This window comes from Callorhinus ursinus, unplaced genomic scaffold (genome assembly GCF_003265705.2).
Source record: "Callorhinus ursinus isolate GAN/ISIS: 27379988/994484 unplaced genomic scaffold, GSC_fseal_2.0 scaffold15, whole genome shotgun sequence".
Lineage (NCBI taxonomy): Eukaryota > Metazoa > Chordata > Mammalia > Carnivora > Otariidae > Callorhinus > Callorhinus ursinus.
In genome coordinates this window covers 6,903,855-6,915,122 of record NW_027397077.1, presented here as the reverse complement: position 1 = coordinate 6,915,122, position 11,268 = coordinate 6,903,855, and the positions used below count along the sequence as shown (strand labels likewise).

The 11,268-nt window shown below is 43.7% G+C and overlaps 1 protein-coding gene across 5 annotated transcripts in view; it reads right to left on the bottom strand.

Moving 5' to 3' along the window:
• RBM6 (RNA binding motif protein 6) overlaps positions 1–6,358 on the bottom strand; it is a 102,133-nt gene extending 95,775 nt beyond the window's left edge. For 2 of the 5 annotated variants that reach the window (XR_012380889.1, XM_073901235.1), the window contains exon 1: positions 6,178–6,358. The gene's annotated coding sequence lies outside the window, so the exon portion shown is untranslated. The remainder of the gene's footprint in view (positions 1–6,177) is intronic. The other 3 variants (XM_025885757.2, XM_073901229.1, XM_073901230.1) reach the window with 2 other exon arrangements.
• Positions 6,359–11,268: the final 4,910 nt, after the last annotated feature.

The window sequence follows — 11,268 nt, the reverse complement described above, 5'->3', positions numbered from 1 at the left end:
GGGGCTCGATCCCAGGACCCCAGGATCATGATCTGAGCCGAAGGCAGCTGCTCAACCAACTGAGCCACCCAGGCACCCCAATAAATAAAATCTTAAAAAAAAAAAGACAAAAATTTCCCAGGGTGCCTGGGTGGCTCAGTCAGTTAAGCATCTGCCTTTGGCTTAGGTCATGATCTCGGGGTCCTGGGATTGAGCCCCACGTGGGGCTCCCTGCTCAGCGGGGAGCCTGCTTCTCCCTCTCCCGCTCCCCCTGCTTGTGCGCACACACACACTCTCTCTCTCTAATAAATAAATAAACAGAAATTCCCCAGGGTTTAAATATTCTTATATCCTGGTTCCTTATACCAGCAAATTACAGTCAGGCTCCTAGTTCAAGAGTGAGTTTTGTAAGGCAGTAGAGTGTAGTGGAAAAGGGCTAAAAGTGCCATCTCTGGACATACTCTGCTTAGGATCCTGGGATCAAGCCCCGCGTCGGGCTCCCTGCTCAGTGGGAAGCCTGCTCCTCCCTCTCCCTCTGCTTGTGTTCCCTCTCTCGCTGTCTCTGTCAAATAAATAAATAAAATCTTAAAAAAAAAAGAATGACAATGCAAATCCATTAGAACAGCGGCCAATAAATAAAATGCTCAGTAAATGTTAGCTATTATTACTTTAAGAGTTTATTTAGAAAATCATTGAGATTTGAATGCATTCCCATTGATGCAGTCTGATTTGGCTAAACGACTGACATTAAAAATCTGATTTGCCAATTAGATTATATGGCATTTTCCATAAATTAAGTCTGCAACTCCAAGGTCTATATATATATATATATGTATAAATGTATGTATGTATGTGTGTGTGTATATATATATGTATAAAGCACACATACAATATATATTATGCAAGGAAATACATCCTTTTCAGCCATTTATGATAAAAATGTTAAGGCACTAATGCTAACTTAAAAATGTACAAGGTGCGGGGCGCCTGGATGGCTCAGATGGTTGCGCATCCGCCTTTGGTTCAGGTCATGATCTCAGGGTCCTGGAATCGAGCCCCATGTCAGGCTCCTGGCTCAGCAGGAAGCCTGCTTCTCCCTCTCCCTCTGCCTCTCCCCCTGCTCATGCTCTCTATCTCTCTGTCTCAAATGAGTAAATAAAATCTTTAAAAAAAAAAACGTGCAAGGTGGTAATAAGTTTTTCAAAATTTTAGGGGGAAATTTTTTTTTAATTTTAGATGGTCCAAGAATAAAAAGATTTCAAAACCACTGGCCTAGTGCATGTGTTTTACTTTATTTTTTTAAAGATCTTATTTATTTGACGGAGAGAGAGAGAGAGAGAGAGCGCGTGCGCACAAGCAGGGGGAGTGGCAGGGAGAGGGAGAAGCAGACTCCCCGCTGAGCAGGGAGCCTGATGCAGGGCTCTATTCCAGGACCCTGGGATCATGACCTGACCCGAAAGCAGACGCTTAACCAACTGAGCCACCCAGGCACCCCACAGTGCATGTGTTTTAGAGTTAGAATGCCTGGATTTGAATCAAAACTCCAGTTTTCTAACTACTGCACCTTTGACAAGTTATTTAACTTCTATATGTCTCAAAGCTCTCCTATACTATTGGAATAATGGTACCTACCTCGTATGATTACTATCAGGTATAAATGAGATCATGCATAAGAAGCAATCATATTCATAGCCCCATTGTTCATAATAGCCCCAAACTGGAAATAGTCCAAATGTCCACTAATAAGTGAATGGCTGAACCAAAAGAAATATACCATAAAAAAGAATGCAACAACACAGATGAACCTCAAAAAACATTGCAGGTGAAATAAGCCAGACACAGAAGACTGAGAACTGTATAATTCCAATTATATGAAATTTCTAGAAAACATTAAACTACAGAGACAGGAAGCAAATCAGTGGATATTAGGACTTGCAGTTGGAGAAGTGGGGATAAACAACAAACTGGAGCTAAGGAATGTTTTGAGGTGCTGGAAATATTCTAAATCTGAACAGTGGTGATGATTATATCAAACTGAACACTTACAGATGAAGGAATTTTATGATATGTAAACTATGTCTCCAAAAAAAGTTTTGAACAATTTTAAAACAATGTAATAAATATCGGGGCGCCTGGGTGGCTCAGTATGTTAAGCGTCTGCCTTCAGCTCAGGTCATGATCCCAGAGTCCTGGGATCGAGCCCCGCATCAGGCTCCCCGCTCGGCAGGAAGCCTGCTTCTCCCTCTCCCACTCCCACTCCCCCTGCTTGTGTTCCCTCTCTCGCTGTCTCTCTCTCTCTCTGTCAAACAAATAAATAAAATCTATAAAACAAACAAAAAACAATGTAATCAATATTACTACTAATGCTACTACGCTCAGGTTTTTAAAATCATAATAACGGGGGCACCTGGGTGGCTCAGTCGTTAAGCATCTGCTTTCGGCTCAGGTCATGATCCCAGAGTCCTGGGATTGAGTCCCACATCGGGCTCTCTGCTCAGCAGGAAGTCTGCTTCTCCCTCTCCCACTCCCCCTGCTTGTGTTCCCTCTCTCGCTGTGTCTCTCTCTGTCAAATAAATAAATAAAATCTTAAAAAAAAAATCATAATAACGTTAAGCTGGAAAGGACCTTCCTGAGTATGTCTAATCCTACTCTCCAAAATGAGAGTGATAAAGACAAGCATAGCTGACTGCTAACTCTACCACAGTTTAGTACTTTATATGGGTTCTCTCATTTAATCATCACAAGTCCTCTGTAGGGTAAACTAAGTTACTATTCCCACTTTATAGACAGACCATGCAACTAAGGCTCAAATAGGTTGAAACCTGACCCAAAACAATATAACTAATAGGAGAAAAAGCCAATATACAAACTCAAGACCATCTGATTCTAAAGCCAATGCTTAGAAAAAACCCATCCTGAAATTCATATGGAAATTTCAAAGGACTCTGAATGGCCAAAACAATCTTGAAAAAGAACACAGTTGGAGGAGACACACTTCCCAATTTCAAAACCTACTACAAAGCTACAGTTATCAAAACAGTGTGGTATTGGTATATGGACACACACAGATCAGTGGAACAGAGAAACCAGAAATAAATTCTTACATATATGGTCAGGATCTTTTCAACAAGGGTGCCAAGACTATCAAGGGGAAAAAACAGCCTTTTCAACAAATGCTCATAGGAAAATTGGATATCCAAGTGCAGAAGAATGAAGTGGGACCTTACCTAACACCACATACCAAAATTATCTCAAAATGGATCAAAGATCTAAATGTGAGTGCTAAAACTATAAAACTCTTACAATAATAGGGGAAATGCTTCATCCATTGGATTTGGCAACGACCTCTAGGCTATGACACCAAAGGCACAGTCAACAAAAGAAAAACAGGCAAATTAGACTTCATCAAAATGAAAAACTCTTCTGCATCAAAGAACACTCAACAGAGTAAAAAGGCACCCCACAAATTGGGAGAAAATATTTGCAAATCACATATCTGATAAAAGATTAATATCCAGAATATGCACATGCCCACGTTCATAGCAGCATGATTCACAACAGTCAAAAGGTGGAAATAACACACTTGTCTACCAACAAATGAAGTGATAACAAATGTGGCCTATTCACACCAATGGAATATTTATTCAGCTATAAAAGAGAATGAGTATGTCAATTACATCTCAATTTTTAAAATATATTTTTTGTAATTTTTAAAAAAGGGATGAAGTTTGAGGCGCTTGGATGGCTCAGTCGAAGAGTGACCAACTCTTGATCCCAGGGTTGTAGGTTTGAGCTCTCTGTTCGGTGTAGAGATAAATAAATAAACTTGAAAAAAAAAAGGAATGAAGTTTGGATACCTGCTATGACATGAATGGACCATGAAAACATTACGGTAAGTGAAATAGGTCGAACATAAAAGGACAAATATTGTATGATTTCACTTATATGGGATACCTAGAACAGGCAAATTCACAGTGATTTCAGACTATAAATCATTAGGCTGCAGGGGAGGAACAATGAGAGTTACTTGCTTAATGGACCGAGTTTCTGTTTGGGGTGATGAAAAAGTTTTGGAAATAGAGAGTGGTGAGGGACACACTACACTGTGTATGTAATTAATGCACTGAGTTTTACACTTAAAAATGGCTTAGGGGCGCCTGGCTGGCTCAATCAGAAGAGTGTGTGGCTCTTGATCTCTGGGTAATGAGTTCCAGCCCATATTGGGTGTAAAGATTCCTTAAATAAACATCAAAAAAAGATCAAAAGAATTTGTTACAACATATGTAACAAAATATATTTACCACAACTCTGTAAAGAAATTAGCAATGTAATATAAAAAGCATTGAATTATACACCTTAAATGGTTAATTGTATGGCATATGAATTACAAATTATATCTCAAAGCTATTTAAAAAAAAAGACAACAGTGGTGGCTAACATTTAGTGAACACCTTGTGGACACCTGGCACTGTTCTAAGGGCATTACATAAACCTCACAACAACCTCATTTCACATATGAGGAAACTCAAGTAAGGTAATTTATCCAATGTCACTGAATTAGTGGAGGTTGAGTCAAGGATTCAAAACCTATCAGATTCTAAAGCTCCCCCAGTTATCCACTCTGCTATTCTGAGTCCCACAGCATGACAGGAGGGTTATAAAATGCATTCAACACATGCCCCATTAACTAAGCAAATGAGATGAAGAATAATTGTGGGAGTGTGGCAGAAAAATTAATTCTAAGCACTTGGTATATGGCTAAAAAAAAGTCCATCAAGGAATGATTTATGATCTTTAAAATTTCAGAACTTTCCGATAGTTTTAATTTTAATACAACCCCGAATCTGATTATTAACAGCAGTCTGTACATTTAAACACTGGCACAAGACTATAACCTTGCTCAAGTATCTGCAATAACAGTTCTTTTAGTAACACCCACTCACCTCCCCCACCCAGGCCTTGACAAGGGTCCTCTGAAAGGCTACAACAACCTAGGAATCTAAAGGCAACAAAAATAAACCCAAGTCTGGTAACAATTCTATAAAGAAGGGTGCTACAGATGTCCAGAAAAGAGACCTAGTATCTTCCCTATAGGTTAAGTACCTAGTTAGGTGCTAATTAACTAGACAAGGTTCAGGTCCAACTTGTCTGTTTCACCAAAACAATAACATGCCAGTAGTTACTTTATACATTGACAGTCCTACCGGCACCCATCAGTTCTTCATACCTCTCCCTACAGTCCTCACAACTTTGCTGATATTGACATTATAAGCTATTCACACTGGTGGCATTACTCAACAGGAAGTTGAAAACTAACAAACCTAGGATACAATCCAGAGTTCAGAAAATGAACCAAGTGACCAGGCGCATCAGAGTCTACTGAACTCCTTCACTTACATCCAGCAACTCTGACCTTCACATGCAAAACCTGGAATATGCAAAAAATGCCATTATCCTTAAAGTTTATGTACCTTACAAAACATGACCCTTTGTTTTTATTAAAAAATGCACTCCTAGAGTTGAATCCAGTAGCACATCAATACTAAAGTTAGAAGAAAAACACAGATTTACAACGCCAAAAGGAATCTAAAGAGTAAATACGAAGAAACATCCCTCCTCCCACATTCTCCCAACGGGCGCAGAACCCACCAGACCACTCCCCCGCCTCCAGGTTCTACAGTCCCGCGTGCCGGGCTCCGAGCTCGAGCTCTCGCACCCTGTGGTCCCGCTGAGCCCACTCCAGTCTAGCCTGGTCTAAGAACGAGGCTACGTGCTAGGTACAAGAAGGCCTCCCTCTCGAGCGATGCCTCAGAACTGGATCAGATTCCTGCAAAAGCAGGAAAAAATGAGGAAGAAAGGGCCCGCCTGCGGGTCCGCAGACCAGAAGCACCAAACCGTAACCACGCGCCAGCCCCCTACTCCGCAGCCGACAGCCCCGAGGCTGGACCGGTAATTCTACCGCCGCGCCGGGCCCCGCCCCGGGCCCGCGACCGTTCCGGGGCGTTCCTCCCGAGGGCGGCGCCTCCCTCACCACACCGCCACTTGGCTCTCTTCTTCCCGAGCGAGGCCGCGGTCGCCCCGCGACACCGAAGCCGCAGCTTCCAGGCCTCGCGAACCCGCGACTTCTCTAGCGGCCTGGCAGGCCCGCTCCTTCCCCGCAGGCTCCGGCACGCCCTCTCTACTGCCCCAGGCCCTTACCGAGGCAGCGCGGCCTCCGCGGCCCGCTCCTCCTAATCCTCAGCCGCCGCCACCGACCCAGCGTCGCGGAGACCGGAACTTCCTCCGCGCCGGCCGCTGCTTCCACAAAGGCGCCGCGCCGCCGCCTTCAGCGCTCGGCCCGCCGGGAGATAGAGTACAGCGGCAGGTCGCGCTGACTCCACTCCCGCCGTGCCTCGCGCGTGGTGGGGGGGCGGGGCTGACTACGAAAGCGAGGCGTGAGGGCACGCTGCTCGCCGGCGTCCAATGGGAGGGCGTGCCTCCCCAGGCCCGCGGGGCCTGCTGGGGGTTGTTGTTTAGACCCTGGCTCGTCTTCCGGTGCTCTCTTTATAGAGTTGAGCAAGACTTTCAGTCGGCCGTTAACTTGGCCTCCCCAAGTTTTGCTCCCCACCAGGAGCGCAGATCAGGCCTTGATCTGCCTAGTTCGAGGGCGCCTTTCCCATCGTTGTGAAGGCAATGGAAGGGAGACTTGTCTGGCCTAAGCCTTCCAGGGAAGTGGCTGCTGGCCCACACAAGCCGCTTAGCTCTTTTTGTCCAAGACCCGAGGATAGGTGCGAGAGAAGCACTTGAATTAGAGCAACAGTAGTCAGAGAGTCTCGTCCCCTTTTCTTTCAGAGGGGGTTTCCAAGTTAGGCATCCCCCGCTCAAGAATATCAAGCAAATGCCACCTACGTTAAAGGTTCAGTAGTCCTACCCATGAGGGAAAATCCACCCAGCTTCCACAGGGCCTTGCTAGATCTCAGGCGATAAATCTGGCCAAGAGTGACGTGTGAGGTCTCAGAACTGGAAGGTTATCTGCAAATCCCCAATCTAGCGGAAAAGCTTTCAGTTTGCAGCTCACTTCCAGGATCTCCGTACAGTTAATCTTCAAATGGCAAGCTCTCAGCTTCCCAGGTGGGTTATCTACACTGTTAATACACTTGCTGGTTCCGGCCACTGGTGTCTCTACCAGTGGACCCTTAGGAAAGGTAACCTGACTTTATAGCCTAAATTCAACATCATGGGATCAAACAAATCTGCTGCAAGAAAAGCCTATAAAGCATTCTAAAGTAAAGCCATCCTTATCTGCAGACAAAGGAGGTTGTTGGGTTAAGTACTCTTTAAAATTATCTTCCCACTTTTCAGGCATCTTGTCTGGAAGTCATTCCTTCATTCAAGAACTGTGCGAAGGGTGTGTGTGTGCCAGGCACTGTATCAGGTGCTGGGGCTACAGGAACAAAGCTGATAAAATTTGCTGCCCTACTGGAGATGGGGGTGGGGTAGTTATTGGAGATGGACAACAAACTAAACAAGATATACAATCTCTGCTGAAATGAGGTTGGTTTCTGTAAGGAGGGAGATGGGAAGCCATTGGAGGGCTCTAAATAGAATAATATCATAACTTCACGTCCATGTTAATACGATCCCTCTGGCTGCTGTGTGGAAGGGTAGAAGCAGTGCAGCTGGTTAGGAGTCTGTTGCAATAAATGCAACCACAGAAGGATGGTACTTCTACCTATGTGGTAACAGTAGAAACAGGAGACATGGACTGGGATGAGGGCAGAGAGGGAAGAATGTGGGCGAAGCAGTTGTGGTAGGAAGAGCAGGAGCTCAGTTTGTGGTAGGTTGAATTTGTAATGCCTAGTATTCAAGTGAGACATGGAATTGGTAGTTGGATACATCAGTCCGGAATTCAGGGTAAAAGGTTAGTGTTAGAGATACAAATCTGGGAGGTATCAGCATATTGCTGGTGCCAGTATCTGAAGCCATGAGCTTGGATGAGGTGACTAAGTGAATGAGAGAGGGGCACATCAGCACTAAGAGGTTGCAAGGAAGAGAAGGAACAGCTACACAGAACTGTGGGTACTTTGACTTTGCTTCCCAAACTGGACCATTGTTGGTGGATCTCTCCCTTATCAGATAGTACTTTGTCCTCTAAAGAGGTAAACCATATTAAGGAACTAATTATTCTTGCCATATACTCAATCTCCTTGGGTAATAATTGCTACTCTTTATCAAACTATATGGCTGGCATTGTGCTGGCACTTCACTATCTCATTTAATTTTTATAATAATCATATGAGGAAACCCCTTTTATAGTTAAGGAAACCAAAGACCAGAAAAATTAAGTAATTGCCGCAGCTGGAAAGTAGAGGGTGGGGGAATCCAACCCAGGTCAGTCCTGTTCCAAGGTTTATGTCCCTGACTACTTTCCCCTTTTCCTTAACATGATTATTGAGGGTTTTCAGAGGAAGCATAAGGAATTTTCTTTTTAACTTACAAGGGCCCATAGTACTTGTAAATTTGTTTTTACTACCCAAGAGCAGGAAATATGAACTATTTAGAAGAGCTGATCCGAGCAGCACCTTCACCTGGAATGGGGTGTACAAGGTCTAGTCAGGGAGATGTGCCCACTTTAAGCCCCTAAATCCTTCCAGGGGAGGACTCAGCAAAGAGAAAGACCACGTCCTGTCTTTTGCTCCTTGTTGCCTTGGTCTCATTTGGGGCCAGGACTCTTCAACATGGAAAATAGGATTTGATCAAATGTTAAAATGAGAGACGGGAACCAGGAGAGATACAGGTGATCCAAGACCACTGATGGAATTTCCCAGCAGAGCAGAAAACCCAGCTGCCTTGCCAAGAGCTGCCAAGTAATAAAGGCAGGAAGGAAAACTTTGGATTTTCCAGGGAAAGATTGAGTGTTCTTATTATTAGCTCAAAATACTTCCTACCAGGTATCTTACATTTGTAGAAAGGGGAAATGGCTGAAGGTGCTGAAAGGGACAGGAGAGGATTTTCTCCTAGTCACACACATAAGATTGCAACTGTACCTCTGAAACAAATAATATATTATATGTTAAAAAAAAAAAAGATAGTAGGAAGGGAAAAATGAAGGGGTGAGTCGGGGGAGACAAACCATGAGGGACGATGAACTCTGAGAAACAAACTGAGGGTTCTAGAGGGGAGGGGCATGGGGGGATGGGTTAGCCTGGTGATGGGTATTAAGGAGGGCACATTCTGCATGGAGCACTGGGTGTTATATGTAAACAATGAATCATGGAACACTGCATCAAAAACGATGTAATGTATGGTGATTAACATAATAAAATAAAATTTAAAATAAATAAAGTAATTTAAAAAAAAAGATAGCAACAGGGCTGGGAGCAGATCCCAGCCTCAGGGCACAATCAGGCATTTTCACCTTAGCCATGCCCTCCTCCTCGCAGCACCTCAGGTTCTGAAATGTCCGCTAAAGCTATGAAAGAAAATTAATCTGGGGAAGAACAAGAGGTCTTATTTTATCATTGTTCCAGTCCCCACTAGCCCTCACTACTACTGTTGTGGAGATGACATGCTGGGTCCATGAAAATCATGGGCCCAGACAAAACAGAAAGCGGAGATTTAGAGGAGCCCCTGACCTGGAGGGTGACAGAAGGTGCAGGGTATAGTGTTGTTTGTGGCAATGCCCAAGATTTGAAGCTGCATAGTGCAGGGCAGCAGAGCCATCCTGGGACTGGCATTTATTATTCCAAAAGGCTAAGATTTATTTTTTGGTAATTTCTTATTTCTTTATTTACTAAGTAGGCTCCACACCCAGCCCGGAGCCTGACGTGTAGCTGGAACTCGAAAGCCTGAGATCAAGACCTGAGCTGAAATCAGGAATCATTGATCGCCCAACCGACTGAGCCACCCAGGCGCCCCTATTTCTTGGTAATTTCTATCAGCAAAAAGTGACATATAGAAAAGGGTTTTCCCAATATTCAAATACAAGTCAATGAGTGGACTAAAACAGAGTTTGGAATAACAACCTTAAAATGTTTTACTAAGTAGCCACAGTGGTTTGCCTGTTAGAGTGTCCTAGGCACAAGTCTTAGCCAGAAGCCCATGGGGCATGTGGCCACTTACTTGCCTAAGTAGATGCAGTACAGCTGACCCCTGAAGAGCCTAGGGGTAAGGGCACCAACCACCCTCGCCCCTGTGGAGTTGAAAATCTGTGTAAACCTTTTGACTCCTCCAAAACTTAACTACTTAACAGTGAGAACCATGAGAGGTCACTTTTTACTTGTAATAGCAATTTACCAGAGAGACTAACTGCTCATGAGGAGATGATTAGTGGATACTAGCAACACTTGAGCTCACCACAAAAGCAACAGGAGGTGGCTACTTAATTATAACAATAGTACAGTATGTTCTAGAGTTAATTTTATGCAGTTATGATTTAATACAGCATCTTTACATTTGTTTACATTTCCACTGCAAATGGCACCATGTACAGTCTACAAGTATTTGTGTGGGGGAGTTTAATAAATGTTGACTTTTTATAATAGACTTGTGTATACTTTATGGTAGTAAATTAGATGGACTGGTATGTAGATATATTTTATGCATTTATGACATACCTAACTTTTTCTTAAATTTTTTAAATATTTCTAGGCTATGTGGTTAATCTGCAAGTTTTTTCAAATTGTCACAAATCCAGGGCACCTGGGTGGCTCAGACAGTTAAGTGTCTGCCTTTGGCTCAGGTCATGATCTCAGGGTCCTGGGTTCGAGCCCAGCGTGGAGCTCCGCCCTCAGCAGGGAGTTTCCTTCTCCCTCTGCCCCTCCCCCCATGTGTGCTTGTTTTCTCTCTCTCTCTCTAATAAATAAATGAAATCTTTATTTATTTGACAGAGGGAGAGAGTACAAGCCAGGGGGAGAGCCAAAGGGAGAAGGAGAAGCAGACTTCCCACTCAACAGGGAGCCTGACACAGGGCTCAATCTGGGAACCCTGTGATCATGACCTGAGCCAAAGGCAGATGCCTAACCGACTGAGTCACCCAGGTGCCCCTAAATAAGTAAAATCTTTTAAAAAATGTATTCCAAATTGTCACAAATCCCCCCGGCATTTTCCAATATACTTATTGAAAAAAGTCTGCATATAACAAAACACCTGTTGTTCAAGGGTCAGCTATACTTCCAATGACAGTGGTGTTGTCTGATGGAGCTGATATGCTTGAAAGCAAGAGTGAGACTCTAGAAGAAATCCTGAGGTCAACATAAAGACTGTTGAGGAGACTCGTTAGGTATGTTAGGAAACTTTAAATTTGTCTTC